This window comes from Anomaloglossus baeobatrachus, chromosome 2 (genome assembly GCF_048569485.1).
Source record: "Anomaloglossus baeobatrachus isolate aAnoBae1 chromosome 2, aAnoBae1.hap1, whole genome shotgun sequence".
NCBI lineage: Eukaryota > Metazoa > Chordata > Amphibia > Anura > Aromobatidae > Anomaloglossus > Anomaloglossus baeobatrachus.
Genome location: NC_134354.1, coordinates 665299976 through 665316784, shown reverse-complemented (window position 1 = coordinate 665316784; position 16809 = coordinate 665299976). Strand labels below are relative to the sequence as shown.

Here is a 16809-nt window from a genome sequence, read left to right as displayed (position 1 = left end):
TGGCGCTGTATCCAACTCTTCCAGCTGCCCTGAAGCCGGGTGGCTAGCCGGGTAATAATGGAGTTAGGGCTAGCTGTATATTATCAGCTAGCCCTAAGCCCGAAATTCATGGTGTCACGCCAATATTAGACATGGCCACCATGAATTTCTAGTAATGATAAAAAAAAAAAAAACACAACACACAGAAAAATATTTTTATTAGAAATAAAACACAACACAATTAGTGACTCCATCTTTATTGAAATAAAGAACCCCCCCCCACAGTAATCCTGGGTCAGGGTCCCGCGCCGTCCAATCCGGATCCAATATCATCTGATCGGTTTGCTGGAAGGCAAAGCGATCAGATGATGTGTCAGGATCAAGTGCCTGAATCCCATCACACATCAGCTGATTGTATAAAAGCCGATTATACAATCAGCTGATGCATCAGTGCCAAAAAAAAAATACATACTCACTTATGTGCTGTGGTGATTACCGGCAGCTCCTGGAGCGATCGATTGGACAGGAGTATGATCCCGTCCCATCGCTGCAGGAGCTGCCGGTAATCAGCTGATGAAGTCCCCTGATGTCAGGATCAGCTGATAGCCGGCCGAAAAAGCCGGCGAGACTACGATCAGCTGATGCGTCAGGTGACTGCATCAGGTGATCCACGGCCAGGTCCTGCAAGCAAGGTCCTGCCCCGGGGAGACTGCACACAGCCGAAGCGGCGGGACCGGGACAGGGGCTGGAAGCAAGCATGGACCCTGCAGACAGGTGAGTATGACATACACACTCACTCCGCGTCCGGCCACCTGTGCTGTTGGTGGGAGTATATGATCACACTGCCGACACCGCCCGCTCTCCTGACAGCTGAGCACAGCGGGCGGGTGGACAGTGTGATCACATACTTGCGTGACAGGGGGGATTTCAGTTGGAGAAACCCCCCCTGTACTCCACACTGGAGCCCGTACCTCCCACAGCTGAATGCTGGTAGCGCGCGCTCTGCCTTCACCGCTCCACACACTGGCATCCTCCGGCTCCTCCCCTTGATGCTGGGCTGTGACGTCAGGTAGTCACCGCCCACAGCCCAGTCAATCACTGTGAGTGGCGCCGGCATCCTGTGACGTACCCGTCCAGTTTGAGAGCCCGGAAATGCCGGGACGTCAGAGGATGCCGGCGGCCACAGCTCCTGGGGGTCATGTGACTGGCACTGAGCGTGCAGGATAGCGCCGCTCAGTGCCAGAAATGGAAACAGAAGCCAATGCAGAAGATGCATATAATGGTAAGTGAGAATCATTGGGGAAAAAAAAAAAATGGGTGAACCACCCCTTTAAGAGATTAGGTTAGGTTCAGGTGGACAGGTCATGACTGTGATTTGGAGAGTAGGACAGAAAGCTTTTAATTGGTAGTAGTGGAGAAGCTGGTTGTGGGGTAGAAGATCAGCAGATATCTAGAAGGGTTGTGCTCACTGCTGGAATATTAAAATTTGCCTTTGTAAACCCATAGATTTATGTGTGGATACAGATTCTTAAAGTGGTTGTCCCTTACTTTTACATTGATGGCCTATCCTTAAGGGCCATTTACATGCTGCGACATCGCTAACGATATATCGTCGGGGTCACGGTGGTTGTGACGCACATCTGGCGTCGTTAGCGACATCGCAGAGTGTCACCCCTATGAGCGACCTTAAACGATCGCAAAAGAGGCAAAAATCGTTGGTCTGTAACACGTCGTTCATTTACCAAAAATCGTTCTCTGGTCAGTAGCGAGGTTGTTTGTCGTTCCTGCGGCGTCACAGGAACGACAAACAACCTCGCTACTGACCAGACATCGCTATGTGTGACACCGCAGGAGCGACGAACATGTCATCACTAGAGTTGAGCGCGGTTCGTGGTTCTCCAGTTCGCGGTTCGAGTGATTTTGGGGGGTGTTTTAGATCGAACTAGAACTCGAGCTTTTTGCTAAAAGTTCGGCAGCTCGAGTTATGTTCGAGAACGGTTCTATCAGAAAAAGCGTGGCTTTTTACAGCTACAGTGTGCAGGCAGCCATCGCTGGCAGTCTGCGGTAAGCTGGTAACCAAGATAAATATCGGGTATCCAAGCAAAGTGCTTTGGTTAGAAACCCGATATTTACCCTAGTTACGTGTGCAGGGAGCCGACACTTCTCCGCTGGGCTCCGCTCCCTCCTGCACGCGGCATGTACATACACACACACTCACACTCACCTGTCCCCAGCCATGTAGTCCCCGACACTGACGTCTTCAGTGCCACATGGCCTTGCTAGGCTCCACCCACTTCGCACTCCGCCGCCCACACACATGGCTCCGCTAGGCTCCACCCACTTCGCACTCCGCCGCCCGCACACATGGCCCCGCTAGGCTCCACCCACCTCGCACTCCGCACACATAACGCCGCTTGGCTCCACCCACCTGACACTCTGCACACATTACCCCGCTTGGCTCCACCCACCTGGCACTCTGCACACATTACCACGCTTGGCTCCACCCACCTGGCACTCTGCACACATTACCCCGCTTGGCTCCACCCACCTGGCACTCTGCACACATTACCCCGCTTGGCTCCACCCACCTGGCACTCTGTACACATTACCCCGCTTGGCTCCACCCACCTGGCACTCTGTACACATTACCCCGCTTGGCTCCACCCACCTCGCACTCCACACACATTACCCCACTTAGCTCCACCCACTTCGCATATCCGCACACATTACCCCGCTTAGCTCCACCCACCTGACACTCTGCACACATTACCCCGCTTAGCTCCACCCACCTGACACTCTGCACACATTACCCCGCTTGGCTCCACCCACCTGGCACTCTGCACACATTACCACGCTTGGCTCCACCCACCTGGCACTCTGCACACATTACCCCGCTTGGCTCCACCCACCTGGCACTCTGCACACATTACCCCGCTTGGCTCCACCCACCTGGCACTCTGCACACATTACCCCGCTTGGCTCCACCCACCTGACACTCCACACACATTACCCCGCTTAGCTCAACCCACTTCGCATATCCGCACACATTACCCCGCTTAGCTCCACCCACCTGGCACTCTGCACACATTACCCCGCTTAGCTCCACCCATCTGGCACTCTGCACACATTACCCCTCTTGGCTCCACCCACCTGGCACTCCGCACACATTACCCTGCTCGGCTTACCTGCGGTGATGAAGTCCCGCCCTCCCGACCTCAGCGCTGTCACTGTCCTCCATGGCCGCCGCTTGTCACATCTTCTCCTCTCGCTGCCGACCCGAGACTGTGACTTGCGGCGACGTCACGGGCTCTCGCGATACTTGGCTGTGAAGGCGGCGGTCATTGATGTCAGTGACAGGTCTGCTGTCAGCAGTGCAGGAGATCGTCACCACAGGTAATGTACCTGGCTCCTGACAGCAGCACTTGTCATGCCCTGCAGTGACCTGGGCTGACCTACTGATGTTAGCTCAGGTCACTGCATTGCTCTCTCAGCCAATGGGGAACATTCTGTTCTTCTTTGACTGGGACAGTGACTATGGTATGCATCGTCATGGGAACCGCTTGGATTACAGCAGACCTGGATTTGTTTTTCTTTCTAATAAATTGGTGAAAGAGGGAATGTTTTGGGGAGTGTTTTTTCAAATAAAAATGTGTTTGTCGTCTATTTTTTTTTTATTACTGACTGGGTTGGTGATGTCGGGTATCTGATAGATGTCTGACATCACGAACCCCAGGGCTTGATGCCAGGTGACATTACACATCTGGTATTAACCCCATATATTACCCCGTTTGCCACCGCACCAAGGCACGGGATGAGCTGGGGCGAAGCACCAGGATTGGCGCATCTAATGGATGCGCCACTTCTGGGACGGCTGTGGCCTGCTAATTTTAGGCTGGGGAGAGTCCAATAACCATGGACCTCCCTAGTCTGAGAATATCAGACCCCAGCTGTCCGCTTTACCTTGGCTGGTAATCCAGTTTTGGGGGGACCCCCACGTGTTTTTTTTTTAAAATTAATTATTTAATTTAAAATAACAGCGTGGGGTGCCCTCAGTTTTGGATTATCAGCCAAGGTGAAGCTGCCAGCTGTGGTCTGCAGGCTGCAGCCGTCTGTTTTACCCTAGCTGGCTACAAAAATAGGGAGAACCCCACGTCATTTTTTTTTTGGTAAATACAAGGCTAAGCACCCCTTAGTGCCATATGAAAGGCACCAAAGGGTGCAACATTACAAAATGCAGGAGAGTGGGACATGATGTGTCTTTCTGCCATTATAATGACAGAAAAGACTGATATGAAGTGTACAAGCACAGGAAAATCACCAGAGCGCTCTACGCTGTGAAAAGCAGTAGAAAATGGCACTGGAGTGAACATGTGACCGCCTCATGTAGGTTGAAGCTATGGATCCTGGGTAAATTTATGTATTTTCCCTCCTTCAGTTTTTTTGCAGTACGCAAAAAAACCGGAAGGCACACGGATGACAAACAGATGACATACGGACAGTCTACGGAACGGAAACGGATGCCACACGGATGCACCCGTGAAAAAAAAGGACCGTTTTTTGCGGATCGCAAAAACGGATCGGTCGTGTGAATGTAGCCTTATTCTCATCTGCCGTTTATAAACAGCAGGCAGAAATAAGTGAATAGCGCCCCCCAGCGTCAGAAAATCTCCGGGGTTTCAGGGGGTAGCTGAGACCCTGGAGATCATAATTCAGGCCGTTTTTTTCGGTCCCCGATTTTGTGATCTCCGTATACCGATGATCATGTTACAGTAAATGACAGTGTCGGTAAAAAATTATTTATCTCCCATCTGGCATGAACAAACATGTCAGATGGGAGATAAATCTCCTCCCCGGTCCCCTCCTGTCCCCCGGTGTAGCCAAAGTGACCCCCCCGACCCCCTCCCGGAAATCCAAGATGGCCGCGCGCACAGTAGTGCGCCGGCCGCATTCACCCTACTCCTCTGATTTGATGAAAACTCCTCCCCAGGCCCTGCCAGGTCACCCCCTATAACCCCACCGGTGTTCCCCGGTGTCCCACGGTACCTGTGCAGCGTTGATCCCCCGCGGCCCTCTCCTTCACAATAGACGCTGCCGCATGCACAGAGCGGCTGTCAGCTCAGCTTCCTGTGTTCAGACACAGTGAGTGGCGGTAACCATGTATCTTTAAGCTACTGCAATGCCCTGCTCATGAGGTAAGGAACATAGTTAATCAGGAGAGCTATACTACATTTAGAAATGGAGGTATTTGATTTTATAGTTGCCCTGCTGAACGACTACCAAACATGAGAGTCCGTTATACGCCACAAGTAAACACATCTAAATAGCGAGCTCTGTTGTTTAGTATTCATTCAGCTGAATAACTGGACTTAAAGGGGTATTCCATCTCCAAGATCCTATCCCCAATATATAGTAGGTGGAATAGCAATAATATCAGCAAATACCAATATTTGGAAATGTAGAATAGTTCTCCTGATTAGGCATGCCCTTACCTCATGAGCAGGGCATTGCAGCTTTGGTAGCAACACTTACGATATGGACTCTGCTGCTGTGGACCCGGGAAGAGTGGGTGCAGATTCATTGCACCCACACTCCTCACATGGAGGGTCTGCACTCCTAGAAAATGGGGGATACGTTCCCTGAGCGTGTCCCCCCATATTCTAGACGGTCCAGAGTCATCGTGGGACCCCCTTATTTTTTTTCCTTACAATAAATTGGTGAAAGAGGCAATGTTTTGGGGACTGTTTTTTCAAATACATTTTTTTTGTCTATTTTTTTTGTTAGTACTGACAGTTTGTGATGTCGGGTATCTGATAGACGCCATGATATCACAAACTGCTGGGCTTGATGTCAGGTGACCTTACAGCTAGTATCAACCACATTTATTACCCCGTTTGCCACCGCACCAGGCCACGGGATGAGCTGGGGTGAAGCGCCAGGATTGGCGCATCTAGTGGATGCGCCACTTCTGGGGCGCCTGCGGCCTGCTATTTTTAGGCTGTGAAGTGCCAATAACTATGGACTTTCCCACCCTGAGAATACCAGACCACAGCTGTCCGCTTTACCTTGGCTGGTGATCCAATTTGGGGGGGACCCTACTATTTTTGTAATTATTATTATTTCTAAAATAATTATAAATAAAGAGCCTGGGGTGACCTCCACATTGGATCCCCAACCACGGTAAAGCTGCCAGCTGTGGTTTTCAGGCTCCAGCCTCCTGCTTTACCCTAGCTGGCTATCAAAAATGGGGGGACCTCACGTCATTTTTTTTTTAACTTTTTTTAAATAAAAAAAATTAATGGGCTTCCCTGTATTTTGATTGCCAGCCAAGGTAACAGCAGGCAGATGGGGGTGGCAACCCATAGCGGTCTGCTTTATCTGCTCTGAGAATCAAAAATACCGCGGAGCGCTACGTCATTTTTTTTAATGATTTATTTTTACAGCACTGTCATGTCAGGCAATCAAAATACAGGAAAGCCCATTTTTTTTAGTTATTTAAATAAATAATAAAAAAATATATATATATATGGGCTCCCGCTGCATTTTTTGTATTGCTAGCTAAGGGTAATCCAAGCAGCTACTGGCTGCTAACCGCCACTGCTTGGTGTTACCTTCACTGGCAATGGAAAATCCAGGGAAGCATTTTTTATTTTTTTTGCCAAAAAACTAAAAAAAAAAAAAATGACGTGAGCTTCGCCATATTTTTGTATGCTAGCCAGGTACAGCAGGCAGGTACGGGCTGCCCCCAACCCCCAGCTGCCTATTTGTACCTGGCTGGGAACTAAAAATATAGGGAAGCCCTTTTTTTAATTATTTCATGAATTTCATGAAATAATTAAAAAAAAAAAACATGTGAGCTTCGCCCCATATTTGTGTCCAGCCAGGTACAACTAGACAACTGGGGATTGGAATCCGCAGCACAGGTTAGCCCGAGGTTTCTGGGCGCCTCTGCTGCGAATTGCAGTCCGCAGCCGCCCGCAGAAAATGGCGCTTTCATAGAAGCGCCATCATCTGGCGCTGTATCCAACTCTTCCAGCAGCCCTGAAGCCGGGTGGCTTGCTGGGTAATAATGGGTTAATAGTAGCTTTGTTTTACTAGCAAGTATTAAGCCAGAGATTCTTAATGTCAGGCAAGTTTGACCCGGCCATTAAGAATCTCCAATAAAGGGTTAAAAAAAGACACCACACAGAGAAAAAATACTTTAATAGAAATAAATACACAGACACACTTAGAGACTCCATGTGTATTACTCCCTCTCACCCCTCCACGATCCATGGTCTTCTGTCTTCTTTCTCCTTCAGCCAATGCAGCTCTGCTACATCAGGCTTCACTGCATGGGGGAAGACGCTGTGCTCCGTGCAGAAATCACTCAGTGAGAGTGACCACAGGCTGCCGGCTGTTAGCGGTGACTTCACAGCCGGGTTGCCATAGCAACGGTGCTCCGATCACGTGATTCCCGGTGCCGCTATTCACCGGCTGCGACAGCCAGTCCTTGCATGTGGACTGACTCTGTAAAGAGCGCCCCATGCAGGAATGGGGAGTCCTCCGTGTGCCAGAGCATCTCGCCAGTACACAGAGATACACAAACGATCACCAGGTACTGGAGAGATGCAGTGACAGGACCTAGGACCAGGACATGACGTCTAGACATGTGACGAGTCTGTAGCCAATGAAATAATAGACACGTGACTGGTCACATGGCTATTTTGATGTCACGATAGGTCCTGCATCACTGCTGGTTACCGGGAAGACGCAGCGATTACCGATGGAAAAGCGGCGGGAGACAGAGTGCAGGACGGATTGCGGGCACCGGTAAGTGTTATGGCAATGTTTATTAACTGTATATGTACATTTATAATGTGTTTTTATATGTTTGTGATCGCCTCCCATTGTTTCCTACGGGGTTCAAGTGGTTCGCCGAACCAGTTCGCCGAACCGAACTCAAACGGGGCCTCCGTTCGGCGAACCAAGCTCGAGCCGAACTGCGACCGGTTCGCTCATCTCTACTCATCACCTGCGTCCACCGGCAATGAGAAAGGAAGGAGGTGGGCGGCATGTTCCCTCCTCTTCTATTGGACGGCCGTTTTGTGACGTCGTTGTGACGTCGAACGCACCTCCCCCTTGAAGGAGGGATTATTCGGCATCAACAGCGACATCGCAGAACAGGTATGTGCGTGTGACACTGCCGTAGCGATAATGTTCGCTACAGCAGCAATCACCACATATCGCACCAACGACAGGGGTGGGTGCTATCGCTCGCAACATCGCTAGCAAATGCTAGCGATGTCGTAGCGTGTAAATCACCCTTTAGAATAGGCCATCAATGTTAGATTGGTCGGGGTCCGGTACTCCGCACCCCCGCCGATCAGCTGTTCTTGGTGCCGGCCGCTGCAGCAGGCAGCCAGAAATGCTCAGTTCCGGAGCTGCTCTGTCTTCTGATAGTGGCTGCTACCGGGTATTGCACATCTGCCTCCTATTCAGATCAATAGGAGACGGAGGTGCTATACCTGACCGTGGCCGCTATCAGAAGACGGGGCAGCTCCAGAACTGAACGTTTCCAGCCGCTTGCTGCCAACGAGAACAGCTGATCGGCGGGGGTGTGGAGTGCCGGACACTGGCCGATCTGACATTGATCACCTATCCTAGACGGAGCAGCCCCAGCTGCCTGTTGCCACTGCTGGCACAGAGAACAGCTGATCGGTGTGGGTGCGGAGTGCCAGACCCTGGCCGATCTGACATGACCTATCCTAAGGCGGGCTTTGCACACTACGACATCGCAGGTGCGATGTCGGTGGGGTCAAATTGAAAATGACGTACTTCCGGCATCGCATGCGACATTGTAGTGTGTAAAGGCTCGATGATACGATTAACGAGCGCAAAAGCGTCGTAATCGTATCATCGGTGCAGCGTTGGCGTAATCCATAATTACGCTGACGCGACGGTCCGATGTTGTTCCTCGCTCCTGCGGCAGCACACATCGCTGTGTGTGAAGTCGCAGGAGCGAGGAACATCTCCTACCGGCGTCACCGTGGCTTCCGTAGGATATGCGGAAGGAAGGAGGTGGGCGGGATGTTTACATCCCGCTCATCTCCGCCCCTCCGCTCCTATTGGCCGCCTGCCGTGTGACGTCGCAGTGACGCCGCACGACCCGCCCCCTTAATAAGGAGGCGGGTCGCCGGCCAGAGCGACGGTCGCAGGACAGGTGAGTCCATGTGAAGCTGCCGTAGCGATAATGTTCGCTACGGCAGCTATCACAAGGATATCGCTGCTGCGACGGGGGCGGGGACTATCGCGTGCGACATCGCAGCATCTGCTTGCGATGTGCAACGTGCAAAGCCCGCCTAAGGCTAGACCATCAATGTAAAAATAGTGGACAACCCCTTTAATGCTTCTCACTTCTGACTTACAAACAAGGTATCAAAGTTCAGCTTACATACAAACAAGGTATCAAAGTTCAGCCAGCCAAACATTTATGTTTACTTGATAGTGGAGAAGAGTCAAGTCACTCCCAAGCAATTTTAACAGTGCCCTATCGCTGAGCGCAGCATAAGAGCAAACATGGTAGAATCCACACTATCAACTTATTTTAACATCAGTAGATTAAATCACACAACACCTTGTGCATTTCACAACATAAAACATTAATTGTGCAATATACAATCATACTTTGGGCTCCCTAGTTCCATGTAATTGTTTATTGATGTCCTTTTTTTGTTCTCATTCTGTCTGGATTTTTGCAGATAAAACACATTCCCATTTATATTCTATGGACCTTTTGATGTGCACATTTTCTACCTAGACCATCAGAAAGCAAATGACTATGTCCACTTTTGATATGTTAGATTAACACCCCCCATTCAAGTCAATGGATCTGAAAAAAAAACCAAAAAAAAACACATCACACAGATGCCGTTTGTGTTGTAAACCAGTGCATTTTACACTTTCTTATGAGTATGAGATGTTTAGAAACATTCATTTTCTACTTATTGGAAAAACTAATGACTCGCTGATGGTAAGAAATGGCAAAAATAGATGAAAATCAGATGCAGCACACTGATGAAAAATGCTCCTAAGGTGTGAATGAGGCCTAGCAGATCACATCCTTTGTTCAAGTATTTGAAGGGTCAGACTGTATTTTGTTTGAATGTGGACTTAAAAAAAAAAAAAAAAAAAAAAAAAGATTGTGCATAATATAGTTTTTTTGTGTGGTATGCATTAAATTATTGGCATTCATGGTTATATGGTGTCCTACGATTTGAGAACTTGAAACCTGAGGATGCTCGGTCTGTGAATATACCGTTTTTATGGGTCAGATGTAACTGACAATCCACAATAATCGGATGTGGTGCAGCTCAAAGCGAAACTATCTTCCTACGTCAACAAACCACAGCGTGACAATTTTGTTACCCATCTGAGCAAGTCATTCTGATTGATGTTTCCATTGCAGCCTCTATTGTAAATTGTGATTCTGCCTTTATATATCTATTTTTTTTTTTACATGTGTTTTTTTTCCAGTCTTTTAATGAGATTGTTAAAGGGAATTTGCCACCAGGTTTTTAGCTATGTAATCTGAGAGCACCATAACGTAGGAGCACAAAGCAACATTCCTGTCATGTATCACTTGCTAAGCTTTGTTTTGCTGTTTCCGTCACGCTGGTGGGTGTGGACCCACTGTGCCACCGAATCGGCTCACCCTGGAGGGGCGTAACTAAGTGACTACCTTCTCTTCACTAGAGCTTTTGATGGAGAGGATAGGCTTGTGCTAGAAGATAATCGCCAGGTACAACTCTAGGAGATCTCTCGGTATTGTGGCAGCTGACCTCAGGCCAGGGGTTGGGGGATGCAGGTACAAACTTAGGTGTAGGCAAGACAGCTGGAACAGACTTGATGGCTGGTATGGACTGGTCAGCTGGCTCAGGCAGGTTCAGCAGGTACGGTACGTTCTGGCAGGTACTAGAACACCAATGCAGGTTAACAGGCACAGGTGACGGGATATCACAACTATCAAGCATGTCTCAAGCAGTAATACCACATTTCTCAGGCACCTTCCATAGGGGGAGGATGCCTTACATACCCAGTGCATATCAGCCATAGGCTGAGAGGCACTTCTATGTTAGGGTATGCTGACCCATTAAGAGCGGGGAGGAACATGTGCGTGCCCAGGAGACCTGTGTGGCTAGTGCAGGCCCTGGGCGCTAGAGGTAGAAATGGGCAGAAACCACCACTGAGCATCCAAGAAGATGAGTGTGCCGGCATCCCTGCAGGGAGGAGGGGCACGCCAGCACCGGCATTACTGTTTCAATGCAATCATTGTTTTATCTGCAAGAGATTATCATTACAGAACAACTAGCTTTGTGCATTCTAGTCCAACTGCACCCTCAGCACTGATTAAGGTTATGACCGCACTTTGCGTTTCCACCTGCGTTTCAGCTGCTTTTTAGGTCCGTTTTGAACTGCAGCGTTTTCATGCCAAAAGGCATGCGTTTTGCTTTTCCATAATAGTCTATGGAAAATGTAGATTTCTAGACCGCACTTCGCGTTTTAAAACGCTGCGTTTAATTTGCATAATTTATGGCAAAAACCATGCGTTCAAAGAAGCAGCATGTCAATTGTTTTTGCCATTTCTGCAGCGTTTTGCTAACATTGAAGTCAATGAGAAATGGCAAGAACCAAGAAACTTCAAATTTCGTGCGTTTTACCTGCTTTTTAGGTGCAGAAAACATACGTTTTGGACAAACAAAACGCATGCTTTTCTAACATTAAATGAATGGAATCATATGTCCCTTTACACACACACATAGTCCGACAATTAAATTAAAAAAAAAATTGATTTTATTGCTATTTTAGCATTAAATGTTATAAAACCGCTATAATTTCATATAATATAACTTTTTTCTTTATTAATTCACAAAATATAAATGTATTGTTTTTTTTCTCTTTTTTCATTCTGTTTGACTATTCTTTATTTAGCAGTGTCTTGATGTTCAAAACGCATCTGTCAAAACGCAGGTGAAAAAGCATGCAAAAAGCGCTGAAAACGCATCTAAAACGCGGTAAATACGCATGCGTTTTTATCGCTAAATTTCTGGAAAAGGCAACTTTGGCTAAATCAATTAAGGCAAAAACGTACGTTCTGAACTGCAAGTAGCACAACGCAAAGTGCGGTCATAGCCTAACAGCTTTCTATCACCATACAATGTACACAGAAACCTCTGTGGGCGGGTTATATACGGCTCAACATCAGTGTAAATGTATACCAAAAGTAGTTGCCAAATTTACCTTTAGAAGACAATGGAATAATGCCTGTAAAAATCTATGGAATATAAATCTTAGTGCTGTATTGGTCCATATTTTTCGTACAGTCTGAGGACTAAAAATCACAAACTATATATCCATTAATATCTGAAAGATGAGTGCTGACTTCATCACTAACAATAAATTAAATGAAATATCCATGGCACTTGAGCAAGTGAAAACTCAACCACATTGCTTAGGCTGGGGGCACATTAGCGTATGGCATGCGATGCAAGAGCATTGGATGTGATATGCTAATGATCCTCGGCTTCCGCTCTGCTGCCAGCATGAGCTGAGCGTCATTAAACTGTGATCCGATCCTGCAATTGGATCACAGGTGCAGAGCAGAGGGCAGGTGCTGTGGAGGAGAGGGAGAGACTATCTCCCAATCTCCTCCATTCTCAGCTGATGTGATTATTGCACTGCACTCTGGTGTCATCCGAGTTCAGTGCGATGTTTCACTAGCACCCATAGACTTGTATGGGTGCGAGTGAATACAGATCAGATTACAGATGCAGCATGCTTCGATTGTTTTCTTTGTCAGATTAGGGCTGAGGGGAAAAAAAAAAAAAGTTGCAGATGGGAACGGCCCCATAGAGTAACATGAGTCCGAGTGGAATGTGATTTTTTTTTTATTGCATTCCACTCAGCCCATTTTAGTTACCATGTGTCCTAGTCCTTAACGGCATATTCGTGATGCACCCGTGGGGTCTTGGGGGATTCACTCGTCACCGGGTCGGTGTGTGGGTTGCCACAGTGGCAAATACTCACGGACAAATGGCAGAAGAGGTAAACTGCCCAGGTAAAAAAAAAACCAAAACAAACTAATGCACTACCAGGATGCAGCAAGTCCTCCATTAAATGGAGACATCACAGGTGCAAAAGAAGATGGTAAAATTGCACACTTGTGGCTTGCATAGGTCACTGTTCACACATGCAGGTTCACAGTATCTGGTAAGAAGCCTATTAGTTACACCCATCCCAATAGATGCAAGCGGGCTGCGCCAGTACTATATATGTGCTCCATGCAGGGACAGTGGCTATAGTATGCAAGGCCTAACAAAAAGAGGCCTGGCTGCATCCTGTATAAAATATTCTGTGCAAAAGAATATTTAAATATATGAGGTATTGGTAGGTATTATGGCCATAGTACGGAAGCCCACAATCCACGTCACGGATCCTCATTTTTGTGGGTCCCTACACTAATATATCATATATGTATATATACATAATAAAACAACAACAAAAAAGAGGATTTAAATCCTCCAAAAGCGAAGCAAATACTCACAGACAAATGTCAGAAGATGTAAACTGCCCAGGCCAAAAAAAACTGTTGTCACAGTGGCCTGGCCAGGTTCCGTGATCCCGCCGTGTCAACCAAATGATGGGGTTTTGGGATCATGATGGGAGTAGTTGTCTTTCGTGACGCCACCTGTGGTCTGCGGCCAGGAGAGAAGCTGCCGCTGCGCAATGTCTCTCTCTGCTGGGGCGGATGATAACGTAGGTCAGATATTGCAGCTCTCCATAGGCAGAGCTAGGCCCCAGGGAGGATGTTGAGAGTGGTAGTCCACCCCAGTGTGGGAAGCGCGGGGCGCAGGAAGGATCAGATGACACAGCGGTTGCAGTTTAAGGTGTTTACTCACTGAGTTGCTCATGCCGTTGGACTGCAGACTCCGCTGTGATGGGCTCCAGACTATCCCAGATAGTTCGGGGGCCGGTACCGGTGGTATACTTTGTGAGTCCTTCCTCCCTACGCTCTGTTCTGTTAGTCCCTGCGACTTGAAGCTACACAGGGACCTGTGTCCTTGGGGTGGTTATGTTCCCCGTCCCATGTAGCAGGCAGCGCGAGTCCGTTGATGGGCCACCCTTGGGTCACAGCTCCTGGCTCTATATGCTGTTTTGCCCTGGGCACTGTTGTGGGCCAGAAGACTTGAAATCCTCTGCCCGGCGGATTATGCTGGCAAGCCGTGAAGTGCTGACCAGCCTAGAGCTCAGCACCCTGAAATGTGCGCCAGTCCTGAGGGAGCTATTTGCTCTCCCCTCAATGACCGTGTTCTCCTGCATTTCACTTGGTTCCCGGTGGTTTCTCCAACTCTACTTAGCGTGTGTGTGGCTCCTACTCCCCTGATCAGTCGCCCCGCCCACTCAAGCCCCAGAGCTAGTGAGTGAGAGGCCCCAGATGATATGGTGACCATCCTAAATGACCCTACCCTAACCCAGTCTCAGTGAGAAGGCTTATGTGTGATTGTGGATGTTGTGGACCAGCACCGACCTCCTCTTTACCCATGATGAGTACCACACCTCTGATGAAATGCAGTACCCTGTGGTGACTGAAGCCTCAGGGGCGCCACATTTGCAAGAACCTATTTTTGGTCCTAGTCCTGTCCATGTGTAAAGCAGACCACCCATGGATAGCACACAGACCAATGTTAATGTGTTAGGCGATATGAACGTTTTTTCACAATGACCACCAGTGTATATCAATAATAACACAGCATCTAGGAGTCCTATCCATTTTTGTATATGGAGCCTGATGTCACAGTTCGTCTAATTCACGATTAGCTGTGGCTTTCCTCCGTACACCAGAATTCTCGCCCCAGACATTGATGGAAAATCCAATTCAATTTTAGCATTCGACACTTAAATATATATGCATTGTATAGAAAAGAAAAAAAAAAAAACAACGTTCCTGTAAGTCACTTATCTCCAAGGTTGCATAGGCGTTTCTGTTCTCATTATGTCAATATACCGGCATCATATGACTTCACAGCTGGGATATTTTTAAAAGTTCAGGCTACAAGGGACAAAGATTAGAAATCTTCTTGTCAATACCATTCTAAGACATGCGATTTGTGAGAGTCAGCAAAAGTGAGCATAGTGTGTTGTATTATGGCATTTCATGTGACTGCTGATGATGCAGAACATTTTCCTGTTAATACCATAGAAATATTATTAATGGAACATTTTAATAGGAACAGCCCAGAGAGGAATTTACCTGCAGATATAGTGGTAATCTGCAGGTAAATCATGTTAGGCTTCCTAAGGGCTCATGCGCACGTGGCGTAATTGCATGCATTTATGCTGTGTATAGCACTGCAGTGTAAATGCATGCGTCCTGTGTCCCCTGCACAATCTATGAAGATTGTGCATGAGACGTGCGCACGTTGCTTTTATGAACGCAGCAATTTGGGTGCTAAAATTTTGACCCAAATCCGTGCGTTCATAAAATGAGCATGTCAATTATTCCGTGTCCTATGGATGCAGCTCCCACTCTGTCTATGGTGGGAGCAGCAGCCAGAGTACATGAAATCGGCTGTTTTATGCAAAAAAACTGCATCCATTATGCAGTGATTCTGCAGTGATTTGAAGCGCACATGAACTGTGAAATCGCTGCAGAATATTCAGCAGTTACGTGTGCATGAGCCCTTAGTGGAGCAGTGGCTACAGAGAGAAAAGGAGGTTATGTCTTCCAGCTGGATTCATTCCCTGGCACCTTGATTGATAGGCTTCTCTGCAGCATATGTGTACAGCATATGTATGTGTGACGCCCTGGCCTATCAGGTCGTCACAGGGTATTGTGCAATCTGCCCTCCTGTACAATATCCACCTCCTCCTTGGTTACGGGTCCCTGACCTTTGGTGTTGCCAAGAAAAAGCTAATCAAAATCCTAGGAACACTTTGCACCACACCTACCAGACACACCAGTGGACAGCCTGAAGGGAATAGGGTCGCCCACTTGGGGGGTTGGTTAGGGGAGGTCAGGATTGTCAGGAGACAAACAGTCAGTGTGAGAAGTAACTCTCGTGAGGAGAGGTCAGGAGCTGGGCTCTTTGAGACTTCTAGGTGGCAGACGTTGGTCTGGGCCTGGTAGGAGCTGGACCCCGGTTGCAGGGGATCGTGACAAGAGGCACGGACTGTCGAGGAGGCCTTGTGCCATCACTGGGCAGAGGCCAGGGCATGACGGGGTACGTGGACCCTAAGTCAGGAAGGAGCTTCAGGCGTCCTGACAATTTACCCGATGAGGATGAAGCCTTCAAGATCCGTTCGCCACCCACTCCAAAATTGGGGTACTAGCACAACGAGGGGGATAGGACTTTCCCACTGCATAGTCCAGAAAATCCCAAGCGTGAACCCTGAGAGCAAGCTCACCCAGTTAGCCATACTGGTGAGCGGGACCCGACTAGTTTTATGCTAAGGGACTAGTTTGAAGAAAACACTTCTGATGGTGCCCCGCTGCCGGATGCGCCTGAGGCACATGCCCCGCCTGCCCCCTCCCCTTGATGCACCACTGTCTATACATATGAAGCAGATTTGTTTCAGATTTTCAAATGTGAACCATGGATCCCAAATCCTGAAAAAATCATAATGTCATTGTATGTAAAAGACAAAATTATAAGAAAAGCAGAGGAATGTCCATAGCATTCCTACCGTAATAGTTTAACTGATTTAAAAGGAAATAGTGAGTCAGCTGCAAAATTTGCATATAACCTGAGCAAATTTTCCAGAGGATTTTTGCATAGAATTGTTTCTGAATCTGAA

General features: G+C 48.1%; 1 protein-coding gene across 1 annotated transcript in view; it reads left to right on the top strand.

The window, feature by feature from the left end:
* The window catches only part of B4GALNT1 (beta-1,4-N-acetyl-galactosaminyltransferase 1), a 350827-nt gene that overhangs the window by 221507 nt on the left and 112511 nt on the right, over window positions 1–16809 (top strand). The window lies entirely within an intron of this gene.